Below are 12,025 nucleotides of genomic sequence, written 5' to 3' on the forward strand. Positions count from 1 at the left end.
ACCCCGGCCGGGTCATACCTAAGACTTTAAAATTGGAAATCTAGTGGCTGCTCCGCCTGGCGTCTGGCATTATGGGGTTAGTGCTAGGACTGGTTGGTCCGGTGTCAGAATAATGTGACTGGGTGAGACGTGAAAGAGAGAAAATGTAAGTTTTACGCCCTCACGGCAAAGCCATTAGGGGCATGTTACACGGGAAAACCCGGCTTTGTATGAAAATAAAAATGCGGGGGGGGGGGGGGGGGGGGGGGGGATGTAGACAGCTAGCTGCCGGCTGCTGGAAGAGACCTGAAGTGGGCTAGGGACCGGGTTGGGTCTTGGGTCAGTGCTGAAATGGTTACTTTATTGGCTGTTGACCGAATGGACACCCGGGCTTCATATTTTTGCATGCATGTATTCGTGTTTCCAAGGCCTGAGGCTTTCGCTGTGACCCTGGGATCTTTATCGTGCGCATGCGTGCACACGGGGGTGTTCGGACACCGAGGAGAGTCTGCACAAAGTTGACTCTGGGACACACGTCCCGCGCCGAACTTGGGGGTTGAACCCACGCTGATAGTAACAACCGGTTTTAAAGCCAGCACCTCTACCGACTGGGCAAACCCCCCCCCCCAATTGGTTGGGGTTAAGAAGTTCCATGGAGGGCGGGGGATATGGAGTAACACATAGTGTTTTGCTCAGAACATTCCCACCCAAGCAGAGCCGCGCTAGGGGTACGCATTACCGTGAAGCTGGCAGTCAGTGCTACCAAATGTCGTCTGTGTCTACCACTCGGTGGTGACTTAATGTGGGTCTATGTAAGCAGATGCCAGCGCAAGCAATCTGATGCAGAGTCAGGAGGCGGTTTGGTACAAGAGAACCTTAGAGGCCACAGCCTCGGCCGTCTAAGGGATCTGTGTGTCTGGAGGCACATTTGGTTTCTGAGGTTCAAGCGGAGCTGTTGCCTCTGCTCCCAAGTTCCCGTGTCTGGAGGCGTTTTTGGTATGGAAGCAAACCTGTAGGTTGGGGCCTCTGCCTTTCAGGATGCCAGGACTACAAAATGTGTGTCTTGGGACACATTTAGCTTAAGATTCCAGAAGTGGATCTGTGCTGTGCTGGGTCTGCTGCAAGCACACTAGAACCAGCTCGCAACAGTTGAGGTGAACAGATTGGTGACCAAGACCATCATCGGTTTCTCTCCGAGTGATGGGTGTGGGCGGAGAAAGTCTCCCAGACTGAGAGCATTCTCCCTTCTGTAGCGGATGAGACTAGACATCTCTTCCTTGAGAGTATCACAACCTTCAAACATGTGTGTGAGGTGTCCAGTCTTGCCACACTGACAGACTACCTTGTCCCAGTAGATGCGGCTGCTGACCGTGCGCAAGCGACGCAACAGGCTCATGGGTCTCGGGGGGGAGTGGGAGGTGGTGCCCTTTCCTATGGTAGGGGAGGTGTATCCATCCTCTCTCTTCACATGTTTGTGAGTGAGACGTGAAGCCTGTGCTGCGACTTCTGTCTTGTGTGTGGCGCACGTTACATGTCAAAGCAGCACCGCCCTGATATGGCCCTTCGTGGTCGGCTGGGCGTTAAGCAAACAAACAATCGAGCAGAAAAAAATAAACGACTTGGCAAGGATTCGAACTCCAAGACCTTGAAATTTCCGGGCCGATGTCTTGACCGCTAGGCCACTCCACCAGTGTTGTCAAAGATAGAAAAAATAATCATTTTATATCATTCTATGCTTGAATTACCATTCATGCGTTGCAAAAACGTAAAAATTGCCTTTCAAATTTGACTTTATTTCCAAACATGTTTCACGGAATCGCAGTACATGTTTACACCGTCATGCTACACGACATTCGTGCCATGCATTAGCTGCGATATCTCTATTTACCACATGCAAGAAAAATTAGAAGAACAGTAATTGAATCTCTCCAAAGCTCTGTGCAGTTGAAAACAGACATCAAAGAAATAGTTATACATGGCATCACTTCTGAACAGTGGAGGGATAGAGATATAAATCATGCTGCTTCAAGAATAACATAACATGAATTTAATATCATATTCTTACTCCGAATCACATTAGCATTGAGTCACCTGAGATGCTTATCACTGAAAAACGCTTACCCGGCTAAAGAATTTAAAGGGAAGCAACCCCATCACCAAAACGAAAGTGAAAGTAGCTTTGGTAATGGGCCAGTACACCGGGAGTTACCTCCCATACGGGTGTATGCCACGTCACTTCCTCTAGGAACACGTGCCTATTATCATACGTCTTTTTCACCTCGGAGAGGACGGTTCACTTTTTGACGCTCTGTGGCTGACCTTGTGTGTTTGAGTGACACCCGCCGGCCACGTTACCCAGCTTGTCTGCTCGCCTTGCCTACAGTTTGGTGAGCTCGTTCCCGTTTGTTGTTGGTTGTTTGCGCTGTTTCGTTACTGTACGTTGTCCGTTTTTTACGGACTTGTGTGTCAGTGACTTGCGTGTTTCGCCATTTTGTTGTGTGAGTTAGTTAGCTAACTCGTGTGACTTTGCTAGTAGCTCTGCGTGCCCTCTTTCTGTTTGGGCAAGTGTAGCTTTAGTATTTTGTTGACGCGTAAGCGTGTGTGTTTACTGTGTTTTCAGTCGTTTTGACTTACGTTTCAGTAAATCTTTTTACTTTGCCACGTGTTGTTGACGTTTGTGTCAGTGTCTTGCGTGTCGCCATTTTGTTGTGTGAGTTAGTTTTCTAGCTCGTGTGACTTTGTTTGTAGCTCTCCGTGCCTCTGCTTGTGGGGCAAGTTTAGCTATAGTATTTTGTTAACGCATTAGTGCGTGTGTTTACTGAATTTTCCAGTCGTTTAGACTTATGTTTCAGTAAATTTTTTCGCGTTGCCACGTGTTGTTGTCAACATGTCTGATTCAGACAAGCGCCGTGGCAAGTCGGACCCCAAGGGGAAAATTAAGGCTAAGTCTTCCTCTTCCAAAGCAACGTTACTTGTTACAGACCAAGAGCGTAACACTTTGTTGGCTGTACCAATTTCGGCGCCTAGCGCTGTTACTACTTCTGCTTCTTTTGCGGCGCCTAGCGCTACTGTTACTTCTGCACCTGTCTCTACATCGGAGACTTCGTCTTCTTTGTTAGCACCTGGACAAGGTGCGTTGGTTTCCTCTCTGTTAAAGTCACTGGTTCCAGAAATCCGCAGCTTGGTGCAGGCAGAATTTCAGCGTTCCGTCGCCAGCAGTTCGGCGTTTCCGGCATCTGGCAGTGACGTCCGGGCATTGGCTTCCGTGTCTTTGTCCTCCACTTCCGGCTTGGAGCAGCGTCCTCCCTCTTCAGCGTCGGTTGGTAAGCAGAGCTGGTCCGATAGCCCTCGTGAGGCGCCTGGACGTTCTCCTTCGGGGGACAGCTCTTTCGCATCGGGTCACGACCGATACCTTGCTGATCTTTCATTTCCGGCGATAACCTACGAGGCCCCGGACTTGTTCGAACAGCGGCGGCAGTCGGTTTCGACTGCCGCATTTCCGGCACTTGCCGGAAGTGATGATCCGTCCGCTCCGGCACGCTACGGCGGTCGCGGCAGGATGGAGTATTCACTGACTTCCGGTCCTTCCGGATCGCGAAGTCAACCAGTGCAGTCTTCACTTCCGCATTTTGCGGTTCCGTTGACTACACTTCCGGTTTCGGCCGGAAACGCTTCTTCCTCTTCTGGTGGTTCCTTCCGGATACCAGATAGTGGATTACAGCGTGCGCCTTCCGGCTTTCAAGCGCCTAGGCTTGAGCAGGCATCACTCCACTCAGTCGGGGGAGTGACGTCAGCTCATCCAGCTCCGGTTTTTGCGGATGGTCGTCCTGCTTACCCTTTACCTTCACAGGGTTTTGGGCGGCAGGATGACGTTAGTGCTCAGGCTTTTCCGGTTTCCGGTTTGCCAGGGCATGCTTCTGCTTCCGGAACTGGTGACTTCGGTCATGGTTCCACGTGTGACTATTCTGATGCTCCATCAGTGGTCAGCGAGGAGTCGCGGGGCGTGTTTCCGTCGAAGCTCAAGGCTGTTCTTGACGTCGCGGCGGAAGTAACGTCTCGTTATTTTCCTGAAGGGGTGGTGGCTGCGGACTCTTCCGCATCATTCGTTCCTTCTGCCATGGCGGACTTCCGGCCGGCACAGGAGGATGTTTCTTCCTTCCGGTTCGCCGAGTCTCCGTCAGTGGCTTACCAACTTTCGCATTCACTGGTTCGTCCAGCACATGCGGGGAGTGGTATTCGGCCAGTGCCTGTTCCGTTACTGCTTCCTTTTGGTCCAGTTCCGGAATCAGCTCAGCAGTGGGTGGCTTCAGCTGCCCAAGCCTCTTCCTTCGTGCCTACGGCCAATAGGAAGCTTGGCATGCCCAATCAGAGCCAGAATTGGCTGGCGTCTTTTGCACTCCCTAGGGCTACCCTTCCGGTTTCCCGGGAATTGCTGCCTCTTCTGACTAAACCGATCAAGCGTGATTCGGTTTTGCCGGTTTCCGAGGCTTCCCTCCTCTCTGCTGAGGAGGTTGGACGTCGGCAGATCGAACTGTCCTCCATTGCGGAGACTCTCGTTCGGGCTCTGTCTCGGGCATTGACCGATTCGCTAGTTCCTTTCACTCTCAGTGAAGAACAGAATGCGGACGATGTCTCTGCGCTTTTGACCGCATTGGCCAAGGTCAATGAGGAACAATTGCGTCTTTCCTCCCTGCAGTACACCCAAGCGGTACTCTGCAGGAGGGATCTCTTCCTCTCGCAGTCCCAATTCACGGAGCTGGCTACTAGGGAGACCTTGAGAGTCTCCCCGGTCTCAGAGGAGTCTCTCTTCTGTCCGCTGGCACTGGATGCCAGACAGAAGGAGATTCAGTCAAACAAGGACAGTCAGTTCCTTGACTACACTCTGAAGGGGGTGAAACAGTCTCAGCCTTCTAAACAGAAGCAGGCTCAGACATCGTCTAACCCCAAGCCAGCTCAGAAGCGGCAGGCTTCGCCGGCCGCTCGTGGTGGGAAGAAGAGGACGGCATCGGGGAGGGGGCGTGGCGGCTCTGGAAGTAAGCCACACCCCCAATGAAGCGCTCCCGATCTCACCTCCCTCCCGCCCTCCACCTTGGTGATGGCGGGAGGCCCCTCCCGGGCACTTTCTCGTTGGATGTCGGTAGTAGACAGCCAATGGATTGTGGGAGTGGTGAGTTCGGGCTTCCGTCTACTCTGGCGGGAGGAAAAGGCGCCTCTTACCCGAGTGCCTCCGCGGTTCAAGCCCCCCTTCTCGCAGGAAGCACGTTCCGTCTTGCAGTCGGAAATTGCCTCCCTGGAGCAGAAGGGCGCGGTGGAGAGAGTTCGGGTCCACAGCTCCCTGGGATTTTACGGGCGTCTGGTCGCTGTTCCCAAAGCATCAGGAGGATGGCGTCCCGTGTTGGATTTATCTCTCCTCAATACTTTCTTGAGGGAGATAAAATTCAAGATGGAGACGCCAGCCTCTGTCCGAGACTCTCTCCGCCCAGGAGACTGGGTGACCTCGATCGATCTCACGGACGCATACTTTCACATTCTTATGCATCCGACCGACCAGAAATGGCTTCATTTCCGGTGGGGAGATCAGATCTACCAGTTTCGCGCACTCCCTTTCGGGCTGTCTCTCGCACTGTGGATTTTTACCATGGTGGTGAGACAGGTCTGTGCACTGGTGAGGTCCCAGGGTATCCGTCTGCGGGCTTATCTGGACGACTGGCTCATCATGAACCAGTCCCAGAGCGGCTGTTCGCAGGATACCCTGACGGTTCTTCGAGAATCCAACTGGTTGGGGTTCTCGATCAACCGGGTAAAGTCGGAGCTGACCCCGTCACAGACATTCACTTATCTGGGGATGTCTTTCGACACGGTCGCTTGGACTGTCCAGCCTTCTCAGAGAAGGGTGGACAAGCTCCAAGCTCAGATTCGCTCCACTTTACCTCTCCTGATGGCTTCCATCCGCTCGCTCGCCTCCATCTTGGGGCAGATGGAGTCTATGGCTCTTCTGGTTTCACTGGGCCGGGTCCACAAATGTCCGCTTCAGTTCGCGCTGAAGCCGTTTGTGGACTCTCCTCTGGTGGACTGGGACGCCCTCATCCCTTTGCAGGGATGGTTCCAGTCTGCGACCCTTCCGTGGTTGCACACGGAGTGGGTCTGCAGAGGTGTTCCGATCGTCGTGCCCCTCCCCGACCTGGACCTCTTTACAGATGCGTCCAGGGAGGGTTGGGGGGCACATACAGATCTTCAGACTCCTCCCTTTCCGTTACTCAGCCGAGTAATCCGGAAAGCGGAGATGGAGGAGCCGGCCCTTCTTCTTCTGGTCGCTCCTCTGTGGCCGTCGCAGGTCTGGTTTCCAGATCTTCTTCGGCTTGCCCAAGGGCCCCCCATTCCTCTCGCACTCGTGCGAGGGGAACTAGTGCAGCCCCGAACAGGCATTCCACACGAGGAGCCCAGTCTTCTGAAGCTTCACGTGTGGAAGTTGTTCGGGACTCGCTGAAGCGCTCTGGGGCGTCGTCTTTGACTCTGGACTTGGTGGCTCGCTCGCATAGAGCGTCCACCTCTTCAGTTTATGCTTCCCACTGGAAGGCATGGACTGCCTGGTGTTCAGCTAGAGGGGTGAGTTCGGTGGCTCCGCGCTCTATTCAGGTCGCTAACCACCTCTCTTTCATGTCTTCACAGGGCGCCTCAGTCTCCTCGTTGAGGGTCCGGCGCTCCGCTATCTCGGCGACTCTTCAGCAGATTGGTCGTTCTGTTCGAGTCGGGGGCGTTATAGCTGCAGTCATTAAAGGGGCTGCTCTTAAGGAAGCTAAAGCTCGTTTGCCCGCTCCCAAGTGGGACTTGTTTTTAATCCTGGAATTCCTTCGTTCTGCGGATTTTGAGCCTTTAAGCGAGGCCAGTCTGTTCAATGTCACTCGCAAAGCGCTGTTTCTCCTTTTGTTGGCTACGGCCCGACGGGGTAGCGAGGTCCACGCCCTGTCGGGTCAGCCTGGAGATATCTCCTTTGAGCCGGACGGTTCCGCATCTTTGCGTTTCCGGCCTGATTTCCTGGCCAAGAATCAGTCTCCGGGGCAGGCCTCTCCGCTGGTTAGAGTTAAGGCTCTGACCAGCGCGTTGGCCCCGGGTGACCCCGATTCGGTCAATTGCCCTGTGAGGGCACTTCGTCTGTACTTAGCCCGGACTCAGCCGATTCGGTCTAGTTCTCAGAAGTTGTTGTTTATCTCTCTCCTTACTAGGCGCGAGAAAGATTTGTCGAAGGTAACGTTGGCCCGGTGGGTGTCCTCGCTCATCAAGCAGGCTTATGAGTGGAGGCGCACAAAGAGGGGGGGGGTTATGCCCTCCTTGCCACTTGACTCGGCCCGAGCCCATGAGACGAGGGCGTGGGCATCCTCTCTGGCAGTTCTGCGCTCCAGACGTCTAGAGGAGGTGCTGACAACTGCGTATTGGCGTTCCGAAGATGTTTTCATAAACTTTTATCTTCGGGACGTCACAGCTCTTCGACAGGATGGCTCCAGAGGCCTTCCAGCGCTCATAGCAGCAGGCCAGTTCCTGTCCAGAACTTGATGGTGAGTTTTGATTCATTTCTAGCCCACCGCCTTGTTGATGTTATCTGCTAATGTGATTCGGAGTAAGAATATGATATTAAATGGAAAATTTCCTAAATAAATTATCATTTAATTAATATACTTACCCGAATCACATACTGTATTCCCTCCCACCTGCCCCGCTTATGGTTTTAAGATTTTTTAAAGCCGTATGATAATAGGCACGTGTTCCTAGAGGAAGTGACGTGGCATACACCCGTATGGGAGGTAACTCCCGGTGTACTGGCCCATTACCAAAGCTACTTTCACTTTCGTTTTGGTGATGGGGTTGCTTCCCTTTAAATTCTTTAGCCGGGTAAGCGTTTTTCAGTGATAAGCATCTCAGGTGACTCAATGCTAATGTGATTCGGGTAAGTATATTAATTAAATGATAATTTATTTAGGAAATTTTCCATTCATAATGATTTTCCTTCTTTTTTCTCAATTGGCGCAGTAGCCTAGTGGTTAGGACATCAGACTCGAGGTCGAGAATTTGAATCTTCACCGGGGCATTTCTATTTTCCCCTTGATCTCTCTTGAAAATAAAATATGATCAGTCTTGAGAGAGCAAACTAGATGTTATCACTGCAAAATTCAAGCGTTGACTGAAGCTCTCAAGGTCATACACGCCGTATAGGTGGGGTTTCGGGTAGCGTTTGCTGTACAGAATTCTGTATATGATTTTCAGCCCTATCTTTCCAAACTCGTAGCCCCGGAAAGTCATAAATAGACCACAGCTTTAAAGCATACTGTACTTGATGCATTGCACATGCCTAAGTGTTGACTGAACATCACACAAGCACATAGTTTTTGTCCAAGCCAAACATATCCTATAAACGTGGCTGCTGTAATCCAACTGAAAAATGCCAACATGAAGAAAGAAAAGCACTCCTCGGGTGAGAGAGTGCTTGTGATGCCTGTTATCAACACCAGGGTCAGATTTCTACAAGACTGAAGTTGCAGTCAGAATGTCCGAATATCAAGGCACACAAGCAACATGTTACTTGCTTTTAGAACCTCAACTGTGATATTTGATGCTAAATGCATGAACATGAACAGTCAAGTTTGCATCCATCACTTTATCAGCTGGAAAAATGCACACACTGCTCTCATTTCATCACAATTTTCTTGTCTTCACTTCACTGCAACAGTGAGGATGTGTATTGCAATGGTATCCCAGAAGACAATGTTTCCATACACGAGTTGAGCTGCCAATGGAAAGTGACTTGCTCATGAGACATGCGAGTGATGGAATTTGTGTACTGTTCTTTTGGGACTATAAGGCGCAACTTTTTCCTCAACTTTTACTCTTGCGCCCTATTAACTGGTATCGCCTTGTGTGTGGTTAAAAAAAAGAGTACGGATGTACACACGTCGATACAAAGAAGCAGAACACTCCCTCTCCGGTGATAGGCATGTTACTGCTTCTGTGACCTGGACAAAGTTTCCTCTCGGACATGGAAGACATCGGTCTCATTAGAAAACTCGGTCATTGACCTAGGGTCAGAAGGTCAGTGTCGGTAAACTAGGGCACACCCCGTGTATTCAAGGTTATATCAAGCATGCGCCTCCGTTCCTGGACTTAAAAAAAATGCCTCCGCTGCACTCAAAGACAGTTATATTTTCTCTTATTTTTTTGAATTTGATGGTTAATTTGAAGAAACGAAATGATGAGTCTGAATGACATTTGGTCTTCAAACATGATCTATTCCATGGCATATCCTCAAAATGTGGCGAGTTTCAGCACTTTCATTCACTTTATCATTTATTTTTAAAACCGTTCAAGATTTGGATAGGTGCTTCGTTGTTTTGGTCTTGTTCGGTGCCTCCGCTATCCATTGAGCCGTTGACGAAAGAAATTATTATCTAATAAACAAAGGGAAGTAAGTGCTCTAAATGCATACAACAATTGTATACAACATAGAGTAAGTGAGAGACCGGCACGGTGGCCTAGTGGTAAGGCGTCCGCCCTGTGATCGGGGGGTTCGAACCCCGGCCGGGTCATACCTAAGACTTTAAAATTGGAAATCTAGTGGCTGCTCCGCCTGGCGTCTGGCATTATGGGGTTAGTGCTAGGACTGGTTGGTCCGGTGTCAGAATAATGTGACTGGGTGAGACATGAAGTCTGTGCTGCGACTTCTGTCTTGTGTGTGGCGCACGTTATATGTCAAAGCAGCACCGCCCTGATATGGCCCTTCGTGATCGGCTGGGCGTTAAGCAAACAAACAAACAAAAAGAGTAAGTGAGAGTTATTCGGAACCATTCTCCTGGCACCTGAGGGAATAATAAGCATTGAAATGAACAAGCATTGAAATGAACAAGCAACTATCTTTCTAAAAGAAATTTTGAACGTCTTCAAATGTGATATTTTACGCCTATTGATCCTGATCATGTGTCTTTTTTAATCATGAGGCCATACCTTTCTTATTCATCTCTTTTTCAACCAGAGTGATTCATGCATGTTGTAGTCTTTTCAAACCTCTTGTAGCAAGTAAGTAAATTCCATAAAAAGAAGCCTTCATATGACTCTCATATGTAAGAACACTTTGAAATACATGCAGAAGAAAGAAAAAGTGAGAGAGAATGGGTGAGAAAGCAAGAGCGAGAGTGAGAAAGATTTTATCGGACAGAGAAAGACAGACTTCTTGAAAGTTTGCATGTTTTCTATACTTCATGTCATAAAATACTAGGCAGGTGCATTTGAATGCAGATCTTTGTGATGAGGCTGTTTATTATAAAACCAGTTATTATATAATAATATATGACTGGAAAGGCCATCCATTCACCCACCATATTCAACGAATAGATTCATGTTACATAATGTAGTGTCTGAATAGTGGAACCTACAACACAGACACCCTCAAAATCAAATTCACCAAAGCAAGGTTCCTGCGTTCAAATAAAATAAAAATCAGAAAAGCTAAAACGCAACAAGTTTGGCATGTCATTGATTTAGCTCCGATTAGTTTCATTTGCATGTCGTTAAAAACTGCCAGGAACAGGTAATTTATGATGTGTTAGGTGAATGCAAATACAGCATCACTAATGTCTAAAAATGACTTGCAATTCCATGTGTATCACTAAAAATTCGTTGAAAGTGTAATGGCAATGCATTGAATGGTTACTGAAAATTAATGTCCCTTTTTTTGGTATCGTTATCTGCTAAAATGCCATAACGTCATTGTTAGACAAGATAAGGGAACAGAACTGACTGTTCTGGCTACAAAAATTGGTGGGTTTTACTTTTAGCTTTTCTGATTTTTGTTCAATTTTAATGGGTTTGCTTTTTGTAAATTTAATTGTGGGGGGTGTTTGTGTTGTAGGAACTCCACTATATATAAACACCATTTTATGTAACATCAATCTGTTAATTGAATATGGTAAGGAAATGAATGGTCTTCCCAGTCATATAACTGGTTTAACAATAAACGGCTGTGTCACAAAGATCTGCACTAAAACATATCTGCCTGGTTTTTTTTTTTTAACTGTAATATACTGTAGATCTTTTCAAATAAACGCATACAGACACACGTCGCATCACATTGGACATAGACTCGGTCAAAGCACACTCGCAGTCAACATTCAATCTTGCATCAATAGGCATACAACAAAAGAATGTTTCTACAGTTTATATACATAACTTCAGCAAAGTTGAATGTTTTTAAAATAAAGCAGTTATCAAAGGTATAAGCTTAACTTTGCATGCCAACCGTACTTGAGAGAATGGGGTTACAGATACAGTGTGTTCTCAGTTTCACGGTTGCAGCTGGTGTTGGTACAGGGGACTTCCACTAAATTGCGGTCCACTATATCGCAAATTCGGCTATATTGTGAAGACCTCTTGGACCCCCCAAAAAACAGGACCGACCTTCAACAATTTGTTTGTTTGTTTGTTGTTGTCTGTTGTTCCGGTTTTGCTTTGTGAAGAAGCACGTTTTTGATTTCTCTTATGGACTTGTACAGCAGCCTCAAACTAATCACACCCCATCGCACATTATTGACACCCCTTAGGTGGGTGGGGCATCCTTTTATGTCAGAGGCTGTAGAGTGGACAGTGTACTCTTTTCAACTTTATCTCTAGTGCCCAGCCAAGCCACTTCCTCCCTCCCTTTCATGGTTCTTAGTGTTCTTAGCGGTGGTGGATGAGACTGCAGAGAAAGGTGCTCCACAGTCTAGCAATCCCTCCTCCTATACATTACACCGGCAAATATGCTGTACAATATTTTGCCTTTGTTTTTGGACTGGGGTCAATTCCAGAGCGTAAGAAGCGAGTTTTGTTTTGCAACAGCAGAGGTGAGAGTAGTTTTTTTTTGTCTTTCTCATACAACTCCAAGAAAAACTCGGACAGTATTCATCAAAATCAAATTCGTGTTTACATGTTAATCCCAAGACATAACAACTAAAAAAATTGTTTTTTTGTGCCACTGGAACCCCCCCCCCCCCCCCCCCCCCCCCCCCCCCCCCCCCTTCTTACT

The 12,025-nt window shown here is 48.6% G+C and overlaps 1 protein-coding gene across 3 annotated transcripts in view; it reads left to right on the forward strand.

The window, feature by feature from the left end:
* Window positions 1-12,025, forward strand: part of LOC138979015 (pre-mRNA 3' end processing protein WDR33-like) — a 137,723-nt gene that overhangs the window by 47,886 nt on the left and 77,812 nt on the right. The window lies entirely within an intron of this gene.

This window comes from Littorina saxatilis, linkage group LG10 (assembly GCF_037325665.1).
Source record: "Littorina saxatilis isolate snail1 linkage group LG10, US_GU_Lsax_2.0, whole genome shotgun sequence".
In the NCBI taxonomy this organism is placed as follows: domain Eukaryota; kingdom Metazoa; phylum Mollusca; class Gastropoda; order Littorinimorpha; family Littorinidae; genus Littorina; species Littorina saxatilis.